The sequence below is a fragment of the Oncorhynchus gorbuscha genome, linkage group LG17 (assembly GCF_021184085.1).
Source record: "Oncorhynchus gorbuscha isolate QuinsamMale2020 ecotype Even-year linkage group LG17, OgorEven_v1.0, whole genome shotgun sequence".
NCBI lineage: Eukaryota > Metazoa > Chordata > Actinopteri > Salmoniformes > Salmonidae > Oncorhynchus > Oncorhynchus gorbuscha.
Genome location: NC_060189.1, coordinates 57,637,712 through 57,662,756, shown reverse-complemented (window position 1 = coordinate 57,662,756; position 25,045 = coordinate 57,637,712). Strand labels below are relative to the sequence as shown.

The following is a 25,045-nucleotide window of genomic DNA, read 5'->3' as shown; positions in this document are numbered from 1 at the left end:
GTGATCAACAGCTTCTGTCTGTCAATGTCAATGACAACAGGATGCTATGGGGACACTGTTAGCTTTCCATTGTGAGACATGAGTTGCATTCCAAAGCTCAACACTCAATCCAGACAAAGCCACAGTCCTATTGAGAAGAATTCAAAATGACCTCTTTCAATATGGCAAGTTTTCTTCTTTGCCAGCCTTACCAAGTTTATTCAATTTAAGAAGTTCATGTTAGAACTATGACAAGACTTTGGGTAAACAATGTAGTATCCCGCACTATTTCCGTCATCTTCCCAAACCAACCTTCCAAGTCAGTGAGCTTCCATTAACTGCTAAAACAGAATGCTTGAGAAAGATTCTGAGACTTGTACACCGTAAAAAATCATTTGTTCGGGCCTCCGAGTGGTGCAGCGGTCTAAGGCACTGCAACGCAGTGCTAAAAGGCATCACTACAGACCTGGGTTCGATCCCAGGCTGTATCACAACTGGCTGTGATTGGGAGTCCCATAGGGTGGCGCACAATTAGCCCAGCGTAATCCGGGTGAGGGGAGGGTTTGGCCGGGGGGGGTCTTTACGTGGCTCATCGTGTTCTAGCGACTCGTGGTGGGCCGGGCGCCTGCAGGCTGGCCTCGGTAGTCAGTTGAACAGTGTTTCCTCCGACACATTGGTGCGGCTGGCTTCCGGTTTAAGCGGGCGGGTGTTAAGAAGTGCGGTTTGGAGGGTCATATCTCGGAGCATGCATGACCTGACCTTTGCCTCCCGAACCCCTTTGGGAGTTGCAGCGATGAGATGATCGAAACAGGAGGTAAAATAAAAAATACAAAAAACATTTAGTTCAACTAACAAAAACTGTTTGTAGAAACTTCGTTGCCTAGAACTATTTGAGTTACCCAACTCCAAGTATTCCAGTGTCCAATAAATAATATAATAAAGTGACATCGTCACTGTCACGATCGTTATAAGGAGTGGACCAAGATGAAAAGTGGTATGTTTCCATCCTTTATTTTTGGAATAGAAAACTTTAAAGAACAAAACAACAAACGAAACGTGAAGCTAAGATAATGCTCACAGGCAACTATACATAGACAAGATCCCACAAAGCACAATGGGAAAATACCTAAATATGATCCCAAATCAGAGACAACGATAAACAGCTGCCTCTGATTGGGAACCATACTAGGCCAACATAGAAATATAATTCACCTAGATAACCCACCCTTAAATCTCACCCGACCTAACCAACATAGAGAATAAAAGCTCTCTATGGTCAAGGCGTGACAGTCACCCATATGGTTATCTTTTCAAAGTTGTAAAATACTTAACTTTTTTGTGTACTATGAACTTTTTTTTACATTGCATTATGTATTCTGAACCATAACCATTGAAGGTAATTGAACATTAATATTTGATGTAGTGAACATAAAATTGAAGGGTCCCTTCTACTTAAATGTTTTAACCTTTAATACCATTTGTAAGTAGTAGGTTGTTCTGATTAGTAATTGTCAGTGGTCATCATTCCATGTTTACCATTGTTTTATGTATTTCACGATTTGTAATTTTAACCCACTTTAGCAGGCTTTGTTGAGCACAATGCTCATTCCTCTAGCAGTAACTGGAGGTATAGCTGCAAGCAGTGGCGACCCGTCATTCTGGGCAGGTGGGGGGGCTTGCATGTTTTGGGGGGCTTGTATGTTTTGGGGGGGCTTGCATGGTTTGCATGTTATTTTGGCATTAATACATGTCACATATCAGTTTGCAAACAATGAAACAAAAATATATACAGTTGAAGTCAGAAGTTTACATACACCTTAGCCAAATACATTTAAACTCAGTTTTTCAAAATTCCTGACATTTAATCCTAGTAAAAATTCCCTGTCATAGGTCAGTTAGGATCACCACTTTATTTTAAGAATGTGAAATGTCAGAATAATAGTAGAGGGAATTACTTATTTCAGCTTTTATTTCTTTCATCACATTCCCAGTGGGTCAGAAGTTTACATACACTCAATTAGAAATTGGTAGCATTGCCTTGTTGTTTAAATTGGGTCAAACATTTCGGGTAGCCTTCCACAAGCTTCCCACAATAAGTTGGGTGAATTTTGACCCATTCCTCCTGACAGAGCTGGTGTAACTGAGTCAGCTTTCTAGGCCTCCTTGCTCGCACACGCTTTTTCAGTTCTGCCCACAAATTTTCAAAAGGATTGAGGTCAGGGCTTTGTGATGGCCACTCCAATACCTCGACTTTGCTGTCCTTAAGCCATTTTGCCACAACTTTGGAAGTATGCTTGGGGTCATTGTTCATTTGGAAGACCCATTTGCGACCAAGCTATAACTTCCTGACTGACATCTTGAGATGTTGCTTCAATATATCCACATAATTTTCCTGACTCATGATGCCATCTATTTTGTGAAGAGCACCAGTCCCTCCTGCAGGAAAGAACCCACACAACATGATGCTGCCACTCCCGTGCTTCACTGTTGGGATGGTGTTCTTCGGCTTGCAAGCCACCCCCTTTTCCTCCAAACATAACGATGGTCATTATGGCCAAACAGTTCTATTTTTGTTTCATCAGACAAGAGGACATTTCTCCAAAAAGTACTTTGTCACCATGTGGCGATTTTGGAGCAGTGGCTTCTTCCTTGATGAGCGGCCTTTTCAGGTTATGTCGATATAGGACCCGTTTTACTGTTGAAAAATATACTTTTGTATCTGTTTCCTCCAGTATCTTCACAAGGTCCTTTGCTGTTCTTCTGAGATTGCACTTTTTGCGTCTCCTTTCTGAGCAGTATAACGGCTGCGGGGTCCCATGGTGTTTATACTTGCATATTATTTTTCTACAGATGAATGTGGTGCCTTCAGGCGTTTAGAAATTGCTCCCAAGGATGAACCAGACTTGTGGAGGTCTACAATTTAATGCTGAGGTATTGACTAATTTCTTTTGATTTTCCCATGATGTCAAGCATTTTGAAGGTAGGCATTGAAATACATCCACAGGTACACCTTCAATTGACTCAAATGATGTCAATTAGCCTATCAGAAGCTTCTAAAGCCATACCATAATTTTCTGTAATTTTCCAAGCTGTTTAAAGGCACAGTCAACTTTGATTATGTTAACTTCTGACCCACTGGAATTGTGATAGTGAATTATAAGTGAAATAATCTGTCTGTAAACAATTGTTGGAAAAAATGACTACACAAAGTAGATGTCCTAACAGACTTGCCAAAACCATAGTTCATTAACAAGAAATTTGTGGAGTGGTTGAAAAACGAGTTTTAATGACTCCAACCTACAGTGGGGTAAAAAAGTATTTAGTCAGCCACCAATTGTGCAAGTTCTCCCACTTAAAAAGATGAGTGAGGCCTGTAATCTTCAACTATGACAGACAAAATGAGAAAAAGAAATCCAGAAAATCACATTGTAGGATTTTTTATGAATTTATTTGGAGGAAATTATGGAGGAAAATAAGTATTTGGTCAATAACAAAAGTTTCTCAATACTTTGTTATATACGCTTTGTTGGCAATAACAGAGGTCAAATGTTTTCTGTCTTCACAAGGTTTTCACACACTGTTGCTGGTATTTTGGCCCATTCCTCCATGCAGATCTCCTCTAGAGCAGTGATGTTTTGGGGCTGTTGCTGGGCAACACGGACTTTCAACTCCCTCCAAAGATTTTCTATGGGGTTGAGATCTGGAGACTGGCTAGGCCACTCCAGGACCTTGAAATGCTTCTTACGAAGCCACTCCTTCGTTGGCCGGGCGGTGTGTTTGGGATCATTGTCATGCTGAAAGACCCAGCCACGTTTCATCTTCAATGCCCTTGCTAATGGAAGGAGGTTTTCACTCAAAATCTCACGATACATGGCCCCATTCATTCTTTCCTTTACACGGATCAGTCGTCCTGGTCCCCCCGTGTGGTTCTGGGATTTTTGCTCACCGTTCTTGTGATCATTTTGACCCCACGGGGTGAGATCTTGCGTGGAGCCCAGTTGGAAATCGCAAATTCAACAATGAGTGCTTTGGAAGGAATCCATAGCTATCTGCAAGCATTGCAAATCAATCATTAGTCTGCTATTCAGTGGAGTGGCTGTGAGTTCCCAAGACTACGATTAAGGGTCTCTTTTACTAGTTAAAAATGATAAACATTCAACATTGGCCATGCTGTCAATGAAGCATGATTTGTGCTGTGCTCAATTCTGACTTTAGTGAGTTCAAGACAACTGGTAACTCGGGAAAAACGAGCTATGACTGGGAAAATATGTTTTGAACGTTCATCCAAATGGAAATTTTAAATCGGGAACTCAGACCTCTCTAGAGTTACGACCTAAAGATCACTGACGTCATCGTGATTCAAACCTTTTTTCCTGAGGTCCCAGTTGTCTTGAATGCACAATAAATCCAGAGAATGCCAGGTTTGATGCCAAAATTTGCCACGAAGGACCTCCGTGCCACCTTCCTGTTCAACTGAGCACAGCACAACAGGGTGAGTCCAAAAATGTCTTGTATGCTGGAGCATAAATGATGTAATATGCTTGGGAGATATGTATACTATAGCTAAGAAAGCAATACTAAGTGTATGTTGTGTAGTAAGCCGTTAGTAGCCAATGTGCCTCACTCTAATAGTTTGGTCTATTTTCACCTCTTATTTTCACCTACTGTTCTGACTTGGTGGTTCACATGTAGCCTATAACCTGTTTTTGAGAAATTTAATCATTGAAAATTGTAAGAGCTTTCATTGTTTGCTTATATGCCCCCTTTATTTATCCAATGGTTCTGAATTGGTGTACAGGGAGAACACTGTAAGAACAGCCCATGTTTTGAATTCTGTCGCTGTACATTTCAAAAGTGCTGAACAAATAGTTATATTGACTACTTCTGTCCTAGCTCGCTCATTGATGTCTTAATCAAAATCACGGATTGCCTCTTATCCGCTCAACATTCCCTTATGCCATAGTCAGTAGAAACCACGTTTGTTTTAGCAGCTATGTTGTTTTAAAGGCAGTAAATGAGGCTGAATTAACTGTTTCACTGACAGAAAAGGTTCCACTGATAGCCAGTTGTAACAGTGGTATAGTGCAATTAATGTATTGTTGAGTGTTGTGTAGTGGCATGCATCCCACGTGCACGCCACTGACTGTAAGCATGCCAATCACCACTGACTGTAAGCATTACAGGATGATGCATTAGCCACAGTCATTAAGAGTGGTGCACATGACCTTGTTGATGGTGGGAATGGCTTGTCTCTTTATTGAACATCAATTTGTCCGACGGTTTTGATATCCGTTCATCATGAACAATTACACAACAAACAGCTTTTAATACTATTTTAGAAATATACGTCACATAGGCATACAACATTGTGTGAAAGTATCAGTCTAAAAATGTTGAATTACCCACAATCCTCTAAAAACACACCCAAATGACACTGTTGAGTATTCAGAACTTGTAAAAACATTAGAATTATATCCCAGCACTACACAGATAGTGTTTTTTACTCAAATATCAGTGTCTGACTACTACTTTATTTTAAGTAAAGACGTAAAATGTGATAAAATCAAGTAAGAACAACTTATTTAACAAATGTTAGATTGACTTTAAAATATTAAATAATCATAACTTGTAATAACTCAACTTTAGATTTGCAGAACAAATAAAAAGTTTACTCAATAACTTAAAACTTGTTAACAGTTCTCAAAAATGTTAAGCGATAAGAGATCTTATTGAGATAGTTAGTAGTTAGTACCACTGATATGGTTTGAGTTCACCTGACCGTTGGAGATGTTTGAGTAGCCACTACTCAATTTCTTTAATGAATCAGGCAGTTACTTTTCACAGTGCATTCCACTATGATGAACTCAAAGGACTTTTATGCATGAGCAACGATTACATATAAATAGGCTGTCAGTCACATTAGAATTAAGTCATAAATGTTTATTAATGAGTGCATAAAAGTCTGTCAGGCTTTTATGCATCAGACCTTATTTTCAAGTGATTCTTAATGAAGCAGGCTTTTGCCGCAGTGTTTAATACAGAGTCGTAAAGTTACAAATGGTGGCCAGATCATCACTCTGAACAGGACTAGAACAAACACTGCTAGAGAAAGAAAAGATAGCTGCCGCATCTTGTTTGTGGTCGAGGCTAATGTTGACACGAAGGTCGCCACGTACACCTTGCATTCTAAACCTGCCTCGGGAAACAGGAGAAAGCATTTCATTTAACCCAATCCCCTTTACAACATATTCAAACATTTCATTAAGACCACATACTGTACCTCTGACTCACTGAAACCACACACCTCGGGCTCGCTGAAAGTTCATGACAGCAGACCAAGCTGTCATGTGTCTCTCTGTGTAGCTTCATGGGAATTTTGTATCCGAGGATAAATTCTAGGCTATATAGGTATGATGTACTAGTAGAGCATCTGTATACTATTCTCCACCAACACTACATCTGTGGCTCTATGACAAGAGAGGGACATAGTGGTTTGGTTTAGTTATGAGGTTAACAACCCTAGGGAGATGGAGGTGATGCTGTGACTAGAATAAGGTCACACAATACAGCAGATATGAGAAAGTAGGGGAGTGGGTGGGAGTTAAATGAAGAGATGGCAAAAGAGAGACAGAGAGCCAGAGAAAGAGCTAGGGAGGGAGGGAGGGAGGGAGGGAGGGAGGGAGGGAGGGAGGGAGGGAGGGGGAGGGAGGGAGGGAGGGAGGGAGGGAGGGCGGGCGGGGCGGGCGGGCGGGCGGGCGGGAGGGAGGGAGGGAGGGAGGGAGGGAGGGAGGGAGGGAGGGAGGGAGGGAGGGAGGGAGGGAGGGAGGGAGGGAGGGAGGGAGGGAGGGAGGGAGGGAGGGAGGGAGGGAGGGAGGGAGAATTTGCCTCAGAAACCAATGAAGTCGGCCAGTAACAGCTTGAAGATTTGGTAAAGAATTAAATAGAAACTTCAGAAGGGGGAATTTGACAACTCAATAGTGTTCCCTCCTTAATGATTTGATGATAAGGCCATCTGTTTTATCTGTAATGAATAAACCATGACAAGCAGTGCTGTTGCGCTCCATAAAAATGTACATAATGCAACATAGTTTAGAAAGACACTAAAGGATGTAAAAAGAAAGACATTTGTATGTAAAACAACAGAATGCTATCTAACAGCATGAGAGACAGTGTACACACAGTAGCCTTTGGCAACAATGATCACACCATTAAAATACAGCATGCCATGTTCACAGTCTCTGCCATTGGGTCCAAATGGGATAACACATTTCATCTGACTAAGATAGTGCACACGAGAAAGTAGACGAGTGGTTGGGAGTTAGAGAGAGAGAAAGTTAAAGAGAGAGAGTTAAAGAGAGAGAGTTAGAGAGAGAGAGATAGAGAGAGAGAGAGTTAAAGAGAGAGTTAAAGAGAGAGAGAGTTAAAGATAGAGAGAGTTAGAGAGAGAGAGCGAGAGATGCTTTGCCTCAGAAACCATTGAAGTCCGCCAGTAACAGCTTGAAGATTTCTTAAAGTATTAAATAGAAACTTGAGGAAGAGGGAATGTGAAAACTCAATAGTTTTCCCTCCTTAAAAATTCCCAATGCAGCCATTTTTATATCAATATCAAATCATTTGAGGGTACAAGTGAGCACCTTACTGTAATAGATTTCCATTGAAATGGGCAAAAATAGCTTTTAGGCAAAAAAAAAACGATTTGTCAAGAAAGGATTTTGCTAGGACAGTCTGGGAGTGGTCTGAGTGGGGAGGGGGAGACTGAAAACAAACTATTGGCAGAAAGGTTTGGGACTCTCTTTGTTATTGGTCTAATAACTCATTCACTCATGGTGATGTCACCATGGAAAGCCAAAACTCTCGCCCATGCAAACCTGCTGATTAGAAGGTCCTGTGTAGATTATATTTTCAACCAGGAAATAACTATCAGAAAATAACACCGATCACATTTTTTCCACACTTCTACAGTGTTAGTTTCATCAGCTGTTGTACAACATGATACACAACGAAGGGTAAACAGAATGTTGATTGCACCGGGCCTTTAATGATTTGATGATAAGACATCTACTTTGTCTGTAATGAATCAACCACGGCAAGCACTGCTGTTGCGCTACGACAACATTAACATAATGTAACATTGGGCTTTAGAAAGATAATAGATTATGTAGGAAGAAATCCATCTCATGTATAAGACTACAGGAAAACATGTTGTGTACAGATGGTAAAGTAGCCCTTAAAACAACAGCACGTCATGACTCATGAGTGTTTCAGGATCTCTGCAGTTGTTTTCCAAATGGGATAACCCACTTCATCTGGCTGAGAGAGATACAACATGGCATCAAGGAATGTCAAGCCACCTGAGCCTTCGCTCAGGAAAACAGTATCCTACCACACGTGACATATAATGAATAACGACATAACAAGACAATGGGGCATTCAGTCAGAGTGGTCTCCCTTTAAATCTCACAGTCCCAATCAAACGTTCCCCACCCTTTGATAACGAGCTACGACGCCACAAATTGCGCCACCCGCAATTAAGGATCCGTCACGACAAAGACGTTAACATCCAGACTGTGCAGCATGTGTACTTCCTGTCAGTATGATTAAACCTCTGGTTTACCGAACGCTGCGTTTTCCACTGGCTCGCTATCGAGGCCCGTTGATTAACCAGAGGACCTGGGTTTTATTTGGAAGGGGCCCACTTGTCTTTCTCTACCCCATGTGCTCAAGTACTATTCACTGCAGGGGCAATTAATTAAACACCAGTCAACTGTGAATAATACATTAACCGTCATGATATCCCTCCTGAATAACCCGTAATTTATGTGGCAGCCGTCGCTTCTTTAAGAAATAAAGAAGCCCGAGCAGGGATGAAAAGAAAGAGCGGATGGAAACTGGAAAGGAGGAGGAGAAGAGGTGGAGAAACAGACAACGCCAGCATGCAAATGTTCTCATCCATCTTGCCGGGGAACACTGAGTGCGGGTTTATCTGATCCTAGTGAAGCAGTCCGTCTCTGTCAACAGACTACACTTAGACAACCTGCTAGCTATAAACCGGGATGCTAATGGCACTGGCTACCAAATGCTGAGGGGAAAAGTCACTCATCCGAGTGGGTTAGCATCTTGCCCACTCTTACAACCCACGGCTTAATCCCTATTGCCACTCTCCCACTGTATCGTTGAGTCAAGCCTGAGTGAGTTAGTGGTGCAAGGGATTATGAGGTAAAGGACCTTGGGTGACCGCTGTACCGGCCAGTGGGCAAAAGGCATCCAGAGACGTTCTTACAACCTGCTTCTGCACTTGCGGTTGCCGTTGGAGGGTACGGGAGAATACAAGCCACTACATGTGGGTTCCAGAACCCACAACAACATCAGAACACTGCACTGGTGGCCTGACCACTGTTCAGGTCAGAACACTTTCATTACATGTAGAAAAACTGAAAATCTGGAAATGACTAGAGCACATCGGAGAGTGGAATGACATGGCAGAATGGAAGCTACAGTAGTACTGACACTGTTGTTGGGAACACTCCAAACCAGGGAAGATGACCAGGGACTGAGTTGAGGCAGGATTTTGATAGAGCCAGGGACATGTAAGACAATTCATTTAGCATCTTACCAGCAACAAATGAAGCCACTAGTGCACAAATGGACTCACCTTGCAACTCTATGTGAAATATACAACCGTCTTTATACAAAGGATGATGGTTGCAGCAGTGTAGTGGACTTTTTCAATGTTTTCCAATGCAGGAAATATCACACAAACACTGGCACAGTAATGCACATCTGCTTGCTGATAGGTCCGCGCACTTCCACATAGAAATGTACACACGCCCCTCACGTCGGCTTCAAATTCTGCCACAAAATTCACCAACACACTGTCACAATCACACACGCTCAGCAAATTCATGAAATAAACTTCTCCTACCTGGTGTCGAATGACGTCTCCAGGAAGACAAAAAGCTTGCGTCCGTCCCTCTGTGTGTGTGTCCGGCCTCTCGGTCTTGTCGATGTGCTATTGATGGAGAGGAGAACATGGAGGTAAACAGACAGCCTCACACAGAGCACCTCTAGGCACTGCACTAGTTACTCTACAGATCTATGTTGCTGTGTTTACAGTACAGACAGAGATTCTGAGAACAATGTCAACAGCAGCAGCAAGAGCAGCTGTCCTATTGCCTGGCTGGCTGACTGGACAGAACCACCCGCTTGGAGCGGAGAAACACACTGCCTGGGAAAGGTCAGGGGAGAGACCGGAGGGATGGGGAGGGAGGAAACGAGGGAGAGACAGAGGAGAGAGGAGGGGATAGGTCAGGGGAGAGACCGGAGGGATGGGGAGGGAGGAAACGAGGGAGAGACAGAGGAGAGAGGAGGGGATAGGTCAGGGGAGAGACCGGAGGGATGGGGAGGGAGGGAGCGAGCGAGGGAGAGACAGAGGAGAGAGGAGGGGATAGGTCAGGGGAGAGACCGGAGGGATGGAGAGGGAGGAAACAAGGGAGAGACAGAGGAGAGAGGAGGGGATAGGTCAGGGGAGAGACCGGAGGGATGGGGAGGGAGGGAGCGAGGGAGAGAAAGAGGAGAGAAGAGGGGATAGGTCAGGGGAGAGACCGGAGGGATGGGGAGGGAGGGAGCGAGGGAGAGACAGAGGAGGGGAGGGGATAGGTCAGGGGAGAGACCGGAGGGATGGGGAGGGAGGGAGCGAGGGAGGGAGAGACAGAGGAGAGAGGAGGGGATAGGTCAGGGGAGAGACCGGAGGGATGGGGAGGGAGGGAGCGAGGGAGAGACAGAGGAGAGAGGAGGGGATAGGTCAGGGGAGAGACCGGAGGGATGGGGAGGGAGGGAACGAGGGAGAGACAGAGGAGAGAGGAGGGGATAGGTCAGGGGAGAGACCGGAGGGATGGGGAGGGAGGGAGCGAGGGAGAGACAGAGGAGAGAGGAGGGGATAGGTCAGGGGAGAGACCGGAGGGATGGGGAGGGGAGGGAAACGAGGGAGAGACAGAGGAGAGAGGAGGGGATAGGTCAGGGGAGAGACCGGAGGGATGGGGAGGGAGGGAGCGAGGGAGAGACAGAGGAGAGAGGAGGGGATAGGTCAGGGGAGAGACCGGAGGGATGGGGAGGGAGGAAACGAGGGAGAGACAGAGGAGAGAGGAGGGGATAGGTCAGGGGAGAGACCGGAGGGATGGGGAGGGAGGGAGCGAGGGAGAGACAGAGGAGAGAGGAGGGGATAGGTCAGGGGAGAGACCGGAGGGAGGGGAGGGAGGAAACGAGGGAGAGACAGAGGAGAGAGGAGGGGATAGGTCAGGGGAGAGACCGGAGGGATGGGGAGAGAGGGAGCGAGGGAGAGACAGAGGAGAGAGGAGGGGATAGGTCAGGGGAGAGACCGGAGGGATGGGGAGGGAGGAAGCGAGGGAGAGACAGAGGAGAGAGGAGGGGAAAGGGGGATTGTTAACGATTGGTGCCTTGGCAGTGGCGCGGCCGGCGAGGGAGCGAGGGGAGCATTGGGGTTGGACCGGCAAGCGTGCAGCTGAACACCAGAGAGGTTCCCAGATGGCTGTGTGGGTTCGCTGCAGCTCTGGCAATGTGGTGACTGCAGCAAAAACTCACTTTATTTTCATTGGCTCCTGCTGCCTCTGTCCAGAGTAGAGATAGATGGCCCCTTCTTGAGCAAGGGAGTGTGTGTGAGAGAGAGAGGAGGAAAGGGGGGTGGTTGACATGCTGCTCTTGTAGAGGGCACCACACTAGGGAATGTGTGTGTGTGTGTGTGTGTGTGTGTGTGTGTGTGTGTGTGTGTGTGTGTGTGTGTGTGTGTGTGTGTGTGTGTGTGTGTGTGTGTGTGTGTGTGTGTGTGTGTGTGTGTGTGTGTGTGTGTGTGTGTGTGTGTGTGTGTGTGTGTGTGTGTGTGTGTGTGTGTGTGTGTGTGTGTGTGTGTGTGTAATAGCGCACAGCTATGTCAAATTCATAAGCTCTCCTTGGGCAGCGGCAAAGGAATCAGTAAAGAAGGAGCACACACACACACAGATTATTTTTCAAGTGTTGCTTGTTGAAAATGTCTTTAAACATTTCCTGTCTGTAACCCTATTAGAGGCAGAACTAGAAATGGAATCCATAGACCTGTTATCACATATGGGAGAAGTGATGTTTGCCAACCAGATGGGAATCAGGATGGAATCATTTGGAGTATTCCACTGACCACAGCTTTCTCACTGTGCTCTGCCTGCTCTGCATTCAACCAAGCATTTCTACCCAATCTATTTCTATGCAGATGATGCAACTGTACTTGGATTGGCAATGTGTCCTAGGAGAGACATCACCATACCCCACCTCTCTCTGCGTCATTTCCCAAACAAAGTGCTTAAGAAGCAAACGAATCCCGTCGGACCCCCTCTTACCCCTTCGCTTCCCTTTCCTAATAAATCAGCATCATTGACCACTGGACAGACTCCAGCTTTAAAATGCGTTTTTACCACAGGCAGCTAAGGACGCATAAAATGTATCACTCAAAGTTCCTCGGCCCGGGCATTTCACAGATACTTTGCCAGGCCAAGTGTTTAACTGCTTTTGTTGTGGGCCGGCCATAACTGGAGAATATGCGCTCACTACCTCATGGATATGATTTATATGTATATAATAAAGTCATATAGAATGCTCTCTTTCTGTTCCAGATGGGGTTTTTTTTGAGGACCTGTAGTGTCTGGAGAGATGCCTAGACAGAAATACATGGATTCATGTACACACAAGCAGGTGTGTATGCAGATACATACAACGAATACACGCACACAAATGCACACACAGACATGTGTCCGCACACACACACGGACATGTGTCCGCACACACACACAGACATGTGTCCGCACACACACACAGACATGTGTCCGCACACACACACAGACATGTGTCCGCACACACACACAGACATGTGTCCGCACACACACAGACATGTGTCCACACACACACACAGACATGTGTCCACACACACACACAGACATGTGTCCACACACACACACAGACATGTGTCCACACACACACAGACGTGTCCACACACACAACCGTGTTGCATTAGAATGTTTTGATTATCATTTTTGATTTATGAAGTGAAGCCACTCAACATTTACGTTACATTCAGTCATCTAACAGACTCCCATCCAGAGCCAAACACAGGAGCAACCAGTGTCAACGCCCTGCTCAAGGGCACCTCGACAGAACTCCCACAAAGTCAAAATGGGGACCCGAACCAGTGTCCTATCGGTCACCGGCCCAAGCTCCCAACCACCAGGCCACCAACCATTCAAGATCCCCCCCCCCCACCACCACCCCAAAAACAAACCTCTCCTTACATTCCCTCCCACCCACCCAAGCCACAGTCCCACAATGAACCAACAAAAAGAACAAAAGAAAAATAGAAATTAAAAAAGAAATCAACAATGCAAAAAATGAAGAGGTCAACGAAAGCAAAACAGCAAGACCAGCTCAATAAGCTTGAGTACTATATACATGTGTGTATGCACATGTGTGCGTTTGAATGCGAGTGTGTGTATATGCATGTGTAGACGCGTACAAGTACCTGCGCGGCATCGGCATCAAGCCTCAGGCAAACAGGCATTGGATGTAACAACGTTGCCCCTCTCTGTTGCATTAGGAGTTACTCTTGCTTGTCATGTCCTGGCAGTCTAGGAGTGAAGACTGTGTGAAGTGGATGGCAGCGGTTCAAAAGTGTGTGGAGAATGACTGAGCATGTTTCTCTCCCTCTATCTGCCGCCCTGATTAGATTAAACCATTCCTCAATTGATTGTAACGAGACTGTCAAAAGAAAATATCTCCCATAACCGTCTACCGGGTGAAATACGTGTAGAACGTGTTAGTGAGATAAAGCAGAAAATCAAATCAGCAGATGTCACAAAGTTATCTTGTTGTATTGTACAGTACTCTTAGTCCAAATAGATGATGCAATAATGATGTCAGTAGTTCCATCTTTAACCGAAGGACAACGCTGCTTTAAAATATCTCACTTATGTCTCTCTCGCTCCCTCTGAGACAAACAATTATTGCCTCCAGAATTTTTACAACAACAACAACTCCCAGCACTTCTTCCAAGGCCGGCAAAAAGCCAAGTAAACATGCATCAAAGCTTGAAAAGTTCAATTTTCAGAACATGTCTGAGTAGTAGGCTTCTGGTTGCTGCAGCCAAGACTGGTGATTACATTGAGGATTGAGAATTAATAGGAGAGACAGGCAGAGTCTCGGAGAACACACACACACACACACAGAAACAAATAAGTGATGTCTTAATGTAATGACTGTGTAATGATGATTAGACTGAATTACCACCTTTTCCAAAGTCCTTCACTCGTGGTTGGCCATTCTGGGTTGTCTGTCTTGTTCCTCATAACATAAGCCCCTCTGCCAACCCCACACTGCTGAACACAGAACCAGACAGACATCTCATGTCTAGTTTGAGGGGGAGTGGGTGGGCTGTCTGGGTTGCCTGAGGGCAGGCTTCTTCATCTTACCGACGTCTTTTGTTTTACCCTTATTTCACCAGGTAAGTTGACTGAGAACACATTCTCATTTACAGCAACGACCTGGGGAATAGTTACAGGGGAGAGGAGGGAGATTAATGAGCCAATTGTAAACTTGGGATGATTAGGTGACCGTGAAGGTATGAGGGCCAGATTGGGAATTTAGCCAGGACACCAGGGTTAACACCCCTACTCTTACAATAAGTTCCATGGGATCTTTAGTGACCACAAAGAGTCAGGACATCTGTTTAATGTCCCACCCGAAAGACGGCACACTACACAGGGCAATGTCCCCAATCACTGCCCTGGGGATTTGGGATATTATTTTTTAGACCAGATGAAAGGGTGCCTCCTACTGACCCTCCAACACCACTTCCAGCAACATCTGGTCTCCCATCCAGGACCGACCCTGCTTAGCTTCAGAGGCAAGCCAGCAGTGGGATGCAGGGTGGTATCCTGCTGCCATACCGTTCGACTAACAGAGGTGGAAAGCGTGTGCGCACGCAGGCATACGTGTGTGTGTGTGTGTGTGTGTGTGTGTGTGTGTGTGTGTGTGTGTGTGTGTGTGTGTGTGTGTGTGTGTGTGTGTGTGTGTGTGTGTGTGTGTGTGTGTGTGTGTGTGTGTGTGTGTGTGTGTGTGTGTGTGTGTGTGTGAGAAAGTGAGAAGAAGAATGATCAAGAGATAAGACAGGGATAGCAGCAACACGTCTCTTCACCCCAAGCACAACTAGGATCTATTTTGAAAAGAAACTAACCACAGAGAAAAAGGTCCCTATACCGCTGATGGGATGTGGCGGCCCAATTATAGATGTCATCCATTTACATAAGGCTTCAAGAAGAGCAGAAAACTAATTCAATTATTAATTCATTCCGCTTCCGTTTGTTGGTAAATAACCAATGCGGTTGAGGAGAGGAGAGAATGAATGGTACAGATTAAACGTAGAAAAACCTGGCCTGACAACAGTGACAGAATGAGAATGGGACAGGAAGGAAGTCACACACTGACAAAAATAAAAATCGTTCCGCATCAACAGCGTTTTTAGAGAGCCCTCAATGGGGCTTTCACAGCTGATCAGCCTCTCGTTTCGGAACGAACGCGCCCCGCTCAAAGTGAACTGCTGATCCACTTTAAAACTTTGACAAGCCCTATTACACAGACGGATGGGTATTTGCTGCGGAGCCCGAGCTGCGATCACCAGCCGCCTGTCTCCTACCGCTGCGCACCGTGCTGCGTTCACCAGCCGTCTGTCTCCTACGTTCACAGACACTCAAGGGCTGCTAAAAGCAGCTCCAGTCAACTCCTATCTGATGTGTCTGCTTTATCAACACAAGTTGCTGTGCTGGAAAGTGGCGCTCGCCCCCCTCCCGAGCACTGATAATCAATAATGCAGCTGGAGCTGTCACTCACTAGGACAATGCTGCACTGCTCAGACAAAATGGCCGCCACTGGGCCACAACATTCTCTCACTGGGGGAAGAAAAATGCACTGATATGGGACTTATCTTTCTGTTTTGATGATGATTTGAATAAAGGAGTTGGACATTTGGAAAAGGATCTGCACTTAGTTAAAATGGCCGTCACAGGGAGACAACATTTTCTCAGTAGGGAAGATAGATGAACAGAAATGGACTTGTAGACTTATCTAGCTATGTATTAACATAAACATAATTTGATTCAGGGCCCAGGGGTATTCCCTTGTAAATAGTTTGGTTCTTAGGATGGTAGAGTAGTTAAAGATTTAGACCCATCCCTCTGCATTAAAAGGAAAAATCCACTGCGTTCTGCATCATATGATGGATGTTGCATCATCATGATGGTGGCAAGTGACAATTTGCTTCTTGAAAGTCCAATATCTTGAAAACTTGATTGCTGACATGCAAAACACTTTGGCACTGTATCAACAGTGAACTAATGAAAAAAAAAAATATTATATATTTTTGAGTGGATTATTCCTTTAAGCTCAAAACTACAGACCCTCTCAGGTACAATGGACGTTCAGTGACAAGTACATTTTCCCTGACCCTGGAGTTGCTATTTCCTGGTAGGAGGCATGTGACAATACACTTGCTGACATTGTCTGAACGGTCTGAATGTCCAAAATGCTGTGCATGGCTTTTAGCTACAATACAGTGTATTCGGAATGTATTCAGACCCCTTGGCTTTTCCCACATTCTGTTACATTACAGCCTTGTTCTAAAATGTATTAAATACTTTTTCTCCCTCATCAATCAATACACACACAGACACAACCCCATAATGACAAAGCAAAAACAGATTTTCGAAATGTTTGCAAATGTATTAATGTATTAAAAATACAAATAATTGACATAAGTATTCAGACCCTTTGCTATGAGACTATACATAGACTTAGCTGACACAAGCAAATAAACTAACCCAGAAAGCTCTCTCTATATATACAGTGCCAGTCAAATGTTTGGACACACCTATTCATTCAAGGGGTTTTCTTTATTTTTGCTATTTTCAACATTGCAGAATAATAGTGAAGATATCAAAAACTATGGAATCATTTAGTAACCAAAAAAGTGTTAAACAAATCAAATATATTATAGATTTTAGATTTGCAAAGTACCCACCCTTTGCCTTGAGGACAGCTTTGCACACTCTTGGCATTTTCTCAACCAGCTTCACCTGGAATGCTATTCCAAAACTCTTGAAGGAGTTCCCACATATAAGTACTTGTTGGATGCTTTTCCTTCACTCTGCGGTCCAACTCATCCCAAACCATCTCAATTGGGTTGAGGTCAGGTGATTGTGGAAGCCAGGTCATCTGATGCAGCACTCCATCACTCTCCTTCTTGGTGAAATAGCCCTTACACAGCCAGGAGATGTGTTGGGTCATTGTCCTGTTGGAAAAACAAATGATAGTCCCACGAAGCGCAAACCAGATGGGATGGCGTATCGCTGCAGAATGCTGTGGTAGCCATGCTGGTTAAGTGTGCCTTGAATTCTAAATAAATCACTGACAGTTTCACCAGCAAAGCACCCACACACCATTACACCCCTCTTCCATGTTTCACGGTGGGAACCATACATGCAGAGATCATCCGTTCACCTACTCTGTAACTCACAAAGAAACAGCGGTTGGAACCAAAAATCTCAAATTTGGACTCATCAAACCAAAGCACAGATTTCCACCGGTCTAATGTCTATTGCTCCCAGCAAGTCTCTTCTTATTATTGGTGTCCTTTAGTAGTGGTTTCTTTGCAGCAATTTGACCATGAAGGCCTGATTCACGCAGACTCTTCTGAACAGTTAAAGTTGAGATGTGCCTGTTACTTGAACTCTGTGAAGCATTTATTTGGGCTGCAATTTCTGAGGCTGGTTACTCTAATGAACTTACCCTCCGCAGCACAGGTAACTCCGGGTCTTCCTTTCCTGTGGTGGTCCTCGTGAGTGCCAGTTTCATCGTAGCGCTTGATGGTTTTTGAGACTGCACTTGAAGAAGCTCTAAAAGTTCTTGAAATGTTCCGTATTGGCTGACATGCATGTCTTAAAGTAATGATGGGCTGTCGTTTCTCTTTGCTGATTTGAGCTGATCTTGCCATAATATGGACTTGGTATTTTATCAAATAGGCCTATATTCTGTATACCACCCCCACCTTGTCACAACACAACTGATTGGCTCAAATGCATTAAGGAAAGAACTTCCACAAATTAACCTAAGGTCCACCTGTTAATTTAAATGCAATTCCAGGTGACTACCTCATGAAGCTGGTTGAGAGAATGCCAAGATTATGCAATGCTGTCATCAAGGCAAAGGGTGGCTACTGAAAATAAAATATATTTTGATTTGTTCCACACTTTGTTGGTTACTACATGATTCCATGTGTTATTTCATAGTTTTCATGTCTTTACTATTATGCTACAATGTAGAAAATAGCACAAATAAAGAAAAACCATTGAATGAGTAGGTGTCCAAACTATATATATATCCACTTCTGAGTACAGTCCTGCTGTAGGCTAGATGACTTACTGATTGTAGAGTAGATATGTGAATCCGTTTCTAAGAGGGACTGGATACTTTAGTGCGTGGTCTGGAAACAGAGAAGATATCCCAACACACAGAGATCACGCAGCTGAGCAATTAGAGACAAATCCATCTGCACACATCACAGATCCCTCACTCTTCCCCCGCAATTAACCCTCCTCCTCACTGTAGACGAAGGAGAGTGAATGAGCACACGTGGCTCGTCTATTTCTCTTCTCGGCAATCAATGGAATACTAACAGTTGATCTCATCTGCCAATATGTCACGCTCTTTGATGCCCATTTGTCTCTGAATGTTGGTGAAATCAGTCAACTAATAATGTAGCGTTCAACCAGTTCAATTGAACAAGAGTGAAGCTGTGCTCGGCTCATGTTTCTGTACTAATTCACTTCTTAACTAATTGGTGCAAACGTGTCTTCTCAACCAATCATTGATCACGTACAGAAAAGTTAGTCCTACTTTACATGAGGTAGTAATGCCATCATCATAACTGCTGAACGACAACTACTGGCATTCTAGAAGAGAAAGAAGCGGATAGTTTTACAATGATAGAGTCGTTATATACTAATTACATTGCGCTTAAGACACAGCAGATACACTTTTTCCTCAAACCAGAGCAGTTCCAGCTCAATGACTTAGCATAACCAGGTTTAATGGGCCTAAAAACCAACGCATAATAACTGCAGTACAAATTGCAGAGTGGATAATGACTCAAATCATTGTTCTCATAACTTGAACTATGAATCCTCATTCAATCCCACACTTTAAATACTATTATTACTATTTAGAATATACTAATGTCTTTCCTCTCCAAAGCTCTAATTATATTCCAGTCCCACACAACACGGTCCTTGATCCTCCCTAAATCTCATTACAACCAGCCTATATGTGAGAGGATGGAACAGAACAATCCGCATCCCCTGGGCCCTGTTTTTCAAAAGTTATCTATCCGGATTTCACTTATTGGAGAGGATTAAATGCATAGAAATATAATGAATAGAATGGACTAACAAGAACTAACTTGTTTCCAGGAAGTTGAGGAATTGAGGCGATGATGTGAAGTGTAGTTGACAGGATAGAAAGGCTAGGAGGGAGAGTTGTGCCTGAGGAGGGTTTTTGCTTGGTGAAGTGAGCCAGGAGGGGGAGGTTGCCTACATAGTGCACTATTTCTGACAAGAGCCCTATTGAAAGAAGTAAGTAGGGGTAGGGTGCCATTTGGGAGACACATGAATGGATCGAATCTGTCTGACTGGAGGCCCACAACATTGATGACGCATCTGGAAGTGTTTGAGATTCAGCCCGACACTGTTCGGGTCTTAATGGGATTCAAACATTTTAGATGCAGAGATGGAGACGGCTGGGTGGGAGTCTGGAGGGAGAGAGGGAGACGGCTGGGTGGGAGTCTGGAGGGAGAGAGGGAGACGGCTGGGTGGAAGTCTGGAGGGAGAGAGGGAGACGGCTGGGTGGGAGTCTGGAGGGAGAGAGGGAGACGGCTGGGTGGGAGTCTGGAGGAAGAGAGGGAGACGGCTGGGTGGGAGTCTGGAGGGAGAGAGGGAGACGGCTGGGTGGGAGTCTGGAGGGAGAGAGGGAGGCGGCTGGGTGGGAGTCTGGAGGGAGAGAGGGAGACGGCTGGGTGGGAGTCTGGAGGGAGAGAGGGAGGCGGCTGGGTGGGAGTCTGGAGGGAGAGAGGGAGGCGGCTGGGTGGGAGTCTGGAGGGAGAGAGGGAGACGGCTGGGTGGGAGTCTGGAGGGAGAGAGGGAGGGACGGCGGCTGGGTGGGAGTCTGGAGGGAGAGAGGGAGACGGCTGGGTGGGAGTCTGGGGAGGGGGAGAGGTGGGAGTCTGGAGAGAGGGAGACGGCTGGGTGGGAGTCTGGAGGAAGAGAGGGAGGCGGCTGGGTGGGAGTCTGGAGGGAGAGAGGGAGGCGGCTGGGTGGGAGTCTGGAGGGAGAGAGGGAGACGGCTGGGTGGGAGTCTGGAGGGAGAGAGGGAGACGGCTGGGTGGGAGTCTGGAGGGAGAGAGGGAGACGGCTGGGTGGGAGTCTGGAGGAGAGAGGGAGACGGCTGGGTGGGAGTCTGGAGGGAGAGAGGGAGACGGCTGGGTGGGAGTCTGGAGGGAGAGAGGGAGACGGCTGGGTGGGAGTCTGGAGGGAGAGAGGGAGACGGCTGGGTGGGAGTCTGGAGGGAGAGAGGGAGACGGCTGGGTGGGAGTCTGGAGGGAGAGAGGGAAGCAGACAGACAGACAGGCAGAATGAAAGAGCGCTAGAGAGGTAGACAGACAGGCAGGCTTCCAGTGAGACACATGGACACGCACAAGGACATACAGGTGGACACAGTCACTGATAAGCTAGACAGACAGACAGAATGACAGGATAATACACCCAATACAGATAGACACACTCCCCCAATCAGGCAAACAGCAGGCAAACAGTCAGACTTAGAGAAGAGGCTGGCAGACAGACAGACCCACAGCCAGAGACATGCTGGCAGGGTTGTGCAGCCCAAGCGAGTCTCGGGCTCAGTTATTGACAGCTCCCATCAGTCCAGGCAGATGTCCAGCAGGACAGTCAGGCCCGGAGCTCACAGCTCACCCAGGAGCAGCTCTCACCCTCCCCAGACTCATCATTATTCTGTTGGCCCTGTTTGGAACCGAGGGACTGTTCCATTACTCACACACTGTCAAAGATACGGCAGAGAGAGCCTCACATCACAATCTGCATGGAGAAGCATACACACACACACACACACACACACACACACACACACACACACACACACACACACACACACACACACACACACACACACACACACACCTCCTCCTCAGTCTTTCTCTCTCCTTCTCCCAAAAGATATGCACACAGTCTCTCTCCATCTCTTATACAGTGTCAAAAACACACACTCCCTCTACTGCCTGCTCTTTCTCCCAAAAATGCACCCACATCCTGTCTCTATATCTTTCTCAACATGAACACATTGTCAAACACACACACACACACACACACACACACACACACACACACAGTGGCTTCTCAACATCCCAGGCTGGTTTGATATCTAACATCTCTACATTAAAATGCTTGTCAGCAACCTAAAACAAAACACCTTTATCCTTCATCTCTATTGACTACAAAGTGTTTGAAGTCAGAATAACACTGATCAAGGAACGCTAAATGGGTTCTACATTCTCCAAACAAATGTATGCCATTATTCTTATCATAACGAGACATATCAGTACTTCGCACATTCAGCACCACAGAGAATGTGAGGTAAAAAAAAAGACAGACACCAGCTCGTATACTGTAATCTATGGAAATGTGTATTATGTTTTAGTACAACTAAAAAAAACACGGTCATGAGCATCGAGTAGCAGAGTGACAGTCAACAGGCTTAGTCACCTATTGGACGAAAGCAGGGAAATTAAAGGGGCCATCTGTGGCTCAAAGAACAAAGTGGACACCACGTCACTTTTCGTGGTAAACAGCTGAGACAAACATAACATTTGGGTATATGATGTTACAGCAATATGAATGTTTGCATACAGTAGCCCTGGTAGAGACAACCCAGGTAATGGAGCTAACCCAGTAGCAATATCACAGCTTCCCACTCTGTCCCACTACACCACGTGTCAAACTCATTCCATGGAGGCCGAGTGTCTGTGGATTTACACTCCTCCCTTTCAATTTGATTGATTAATTAAGGTCAGTAATTAGTAAGGAGCCCCCCTCACCTGGTTGTCTAGGTCCTCATTGAAAGAAAAACCCTAAAACCAGCAGACACTAGGCCCCCATGGAATGAGTTTGACACCCATGCACTACAGTCAATCACAACTAATTTACTTCAATTAGGGTCTTTACTCAGCAGAGTCTTAATGCAGTACAGCAAAACACAGACATCTGTGACTGTAGCCAAGGAGTAAATCTATCATCAGATGTGGAGTCGTAGTGATTTATAGGATTAAAGATGGCCGCCCAACAGTAGCTAGCCTAGCGCCATTTGCTCCAGCACTTCTGTATTTGAGGAATAAATGGGAGACCGGTTTCAACGGCATAAATCTGTATGACGCGGGTTAGAGGAAGTACTAACGAGATTTATGTTGAGGTGTTGCCGAATGTCTTTGGGACTGGGAAAAGGGGAGAATTCTGCCGTGATATATCGACAGTGATATATTGTATTAGTGGACTATGTTGCGATATAGTATGTATGCCCTTTGCAAAGTTACTTTGATGTTATGTGTGGCTAAAAGTAAAAGTGTGAGATTTAAGAGGGTGTCTTGGGTTATTGTCCACCTACAGGACTTGGGTTGAATAACAATGTGGATTCATTGAAGTGGTGCCAGTTGTTTCATCATAACCACTGGAGTAGAACCTATCAAATTCAACCTTTAGCTGATCCTGCAGCTTCCAATGTACACAGATGGACAGTTTCCCTGTCTAGTCCTCCACTAAAAACACTTCCAGTTGAGATTCTACATTAAGGACACTTTTTAGTCAAGGTTTAATCGGTGTCTAGGATACTGGTCCTGAAGGTGTTTCTACCATTCCCATGTATATCAAGTCCAAAAAAAATATGATATGTAGCCTTAACTTATCACATACACATCATTAGTCATCCTCCATAATAACATATTTGAACATTCAACTCGGGTGAGTGTTTTTGTCAAGAAAGAAACGATGTCCATCAATCTTTCTCAGAATGTACTGCAGCACCCTGTCGCGCACAACGTGATGCCCATTGTGGCCCGTCAACTTCTTCACTGATTTATCAAGCAACCATGCCCCCTAGTGGTGTAATTGATCAACAGCAAGGGCAAGACTGACATTGATAAATTACTAGTTTACGTGGTGGTTCCTATAAATCCCTACCCATTGTTTTACAAGGTGGTTCCTCTTTCTAACCATTATTTTTCAACCAGAGGAACAGTGAGACAAAATAGAACAAAATAACTTTAGACATCCAAGAACAATGCCGTGCTCATAATTGATGGAATACACCCAACTTAAAGATCCCGACAGTAGAACTAAATAAATTGGGAACTATGGAAGACAAAACACAGAAATAAAAATAAGAATGTGTTGAAGATGAATCATACTAGAACCCGGAGTACTTCCGGCCATCTCCACCTGCCACATTTCCGCTGCTCCTCAACAAGTTCAATTTGAGACTAATTATGATTACGGTCCTCTGCTGATTTCCATTTAAAATGTGTCAAAAATGACATGAAAGGCTCATGTATTATGAGTGCACGCGTAAGAAGTCTCTCTTACAAGCTACTGTGGCAAACAGTGACAAGAAAAGTGAAGTTCAATGTTCAAAATCAGTGTTAAAATGCTTTTAAAACCTCGAAGGATAAGATGATCCAACTTCCAAAACCCGTATTTTTTGGCGAGTCACAGCAATCAAATAGCTACCTAGGTAGCTGTTTAGCACAGTCACTAATTCGTTTGTAAACAATTAGCTAGTTAGCTAGTTAGCTACCACGTTTCAGTAAACAAACCAGCTAGCAAGCAACAAGATATGCCACGTAAGTCTAAAAACCACTTGAGGGTAAATTTGACTGTTCAGACAAGTCGCAAGGCCTGGAATAAGACTTATCTGATTTTCAAACCACATACGGTGGTTTGAAGTGTACCTTGAAATATCCGATTCCATGTCATATTTGGTTGTTCGAATCGGGTATGCTAAAAAAAAAAAATCAGACTCAAAAGAAATTATAAAAAATAAGAATGTGTTGAAGATTAATCAAAGAAGAAACTGGAATACTTCAGGCCATCTCCACCAACCACATTTACAATGCTCCTCAAGTACATTTGACTAAATATGATTACAGTCCTTTTATAATAATTGGATTCCCATTTAAATGTCAAAATGACAGGAACATGCAAATGAATTAGTTCACGTAAATCTCTGCAAGCTACTGTGTCAAACAGTGACAAGAGGAGTAAAGGCTAGAAGGGTGCGTTTACACAGGCATCCCAATTCTGATTTTTCTTCACTAATTAGTCTTTTGACCAATCACATCAATGTTTTTCAGCGCTGATCTGTTTGGTCAAAAGACCAATTAGTGAAGAAAAAAATCAGAATTGGGCTGCCTGTCTTAACGCAGCCAATGTAGTACAAATACCTTAAGTGCAATTAATTCTCTCATCTTCCCCTTTTTCATCCAGATTACACGTTGCTCCAAATCTTCAAGGAAAATTGCTGAAATGTGAGAGATTAGATTTGTATGTAAATTACTGCATGTTACTGCAAGATTTTTTTTCCCTTGGTGGCTAAATGGAGAGCTATCAAATTAAAATGAGAGAATAGTGAACAGGTGAGGTAATCATTGATTGGGGAAGTGGTAGGCATTTGGACACTTCCTGAAACAGAATGGCACAATTTAGTACAGCACATCACTTTGTGCGTGCATTTCTCATTCCTCTATAGAAATGTCTGTGGTCCAGAGGAGGCTGGTGTGAGGAGCGACAGGAGGACAGGCTCATTGTAATGGCTGGAATGGAATAGATGGTCAAACACAAACCATGTTAGACTCCATTCCAGTCATAAT

The 25,045-nt window shown here is 44.6% G+C and overlaps 1 long non-coding RNA gene across 1 annotated transcript; it reads right to left on the bottom strand.

Moving 5' to 3' along the window:
- Positions 1 to 5,990: 5,990 nt before the first annotated feature.
- On the bottom strand, positions 5,991 to 24,749 carry LOC124001256. The gene is made up of 3 exons (XR_006832761.1): positions 24,620 to 24,749; positions 9,902 to 9,988; positions 5,991 to 6,171 (listed from the first exon to the last, which is right to left on the bottom strand). It is a non-coding gene; the product is annotated as an uncharacterized LOC124001256 (long non-coding RNA).
- Between the last annotated feature and the right edge of the window lie 296 nt (positions 24,750 to 25,045).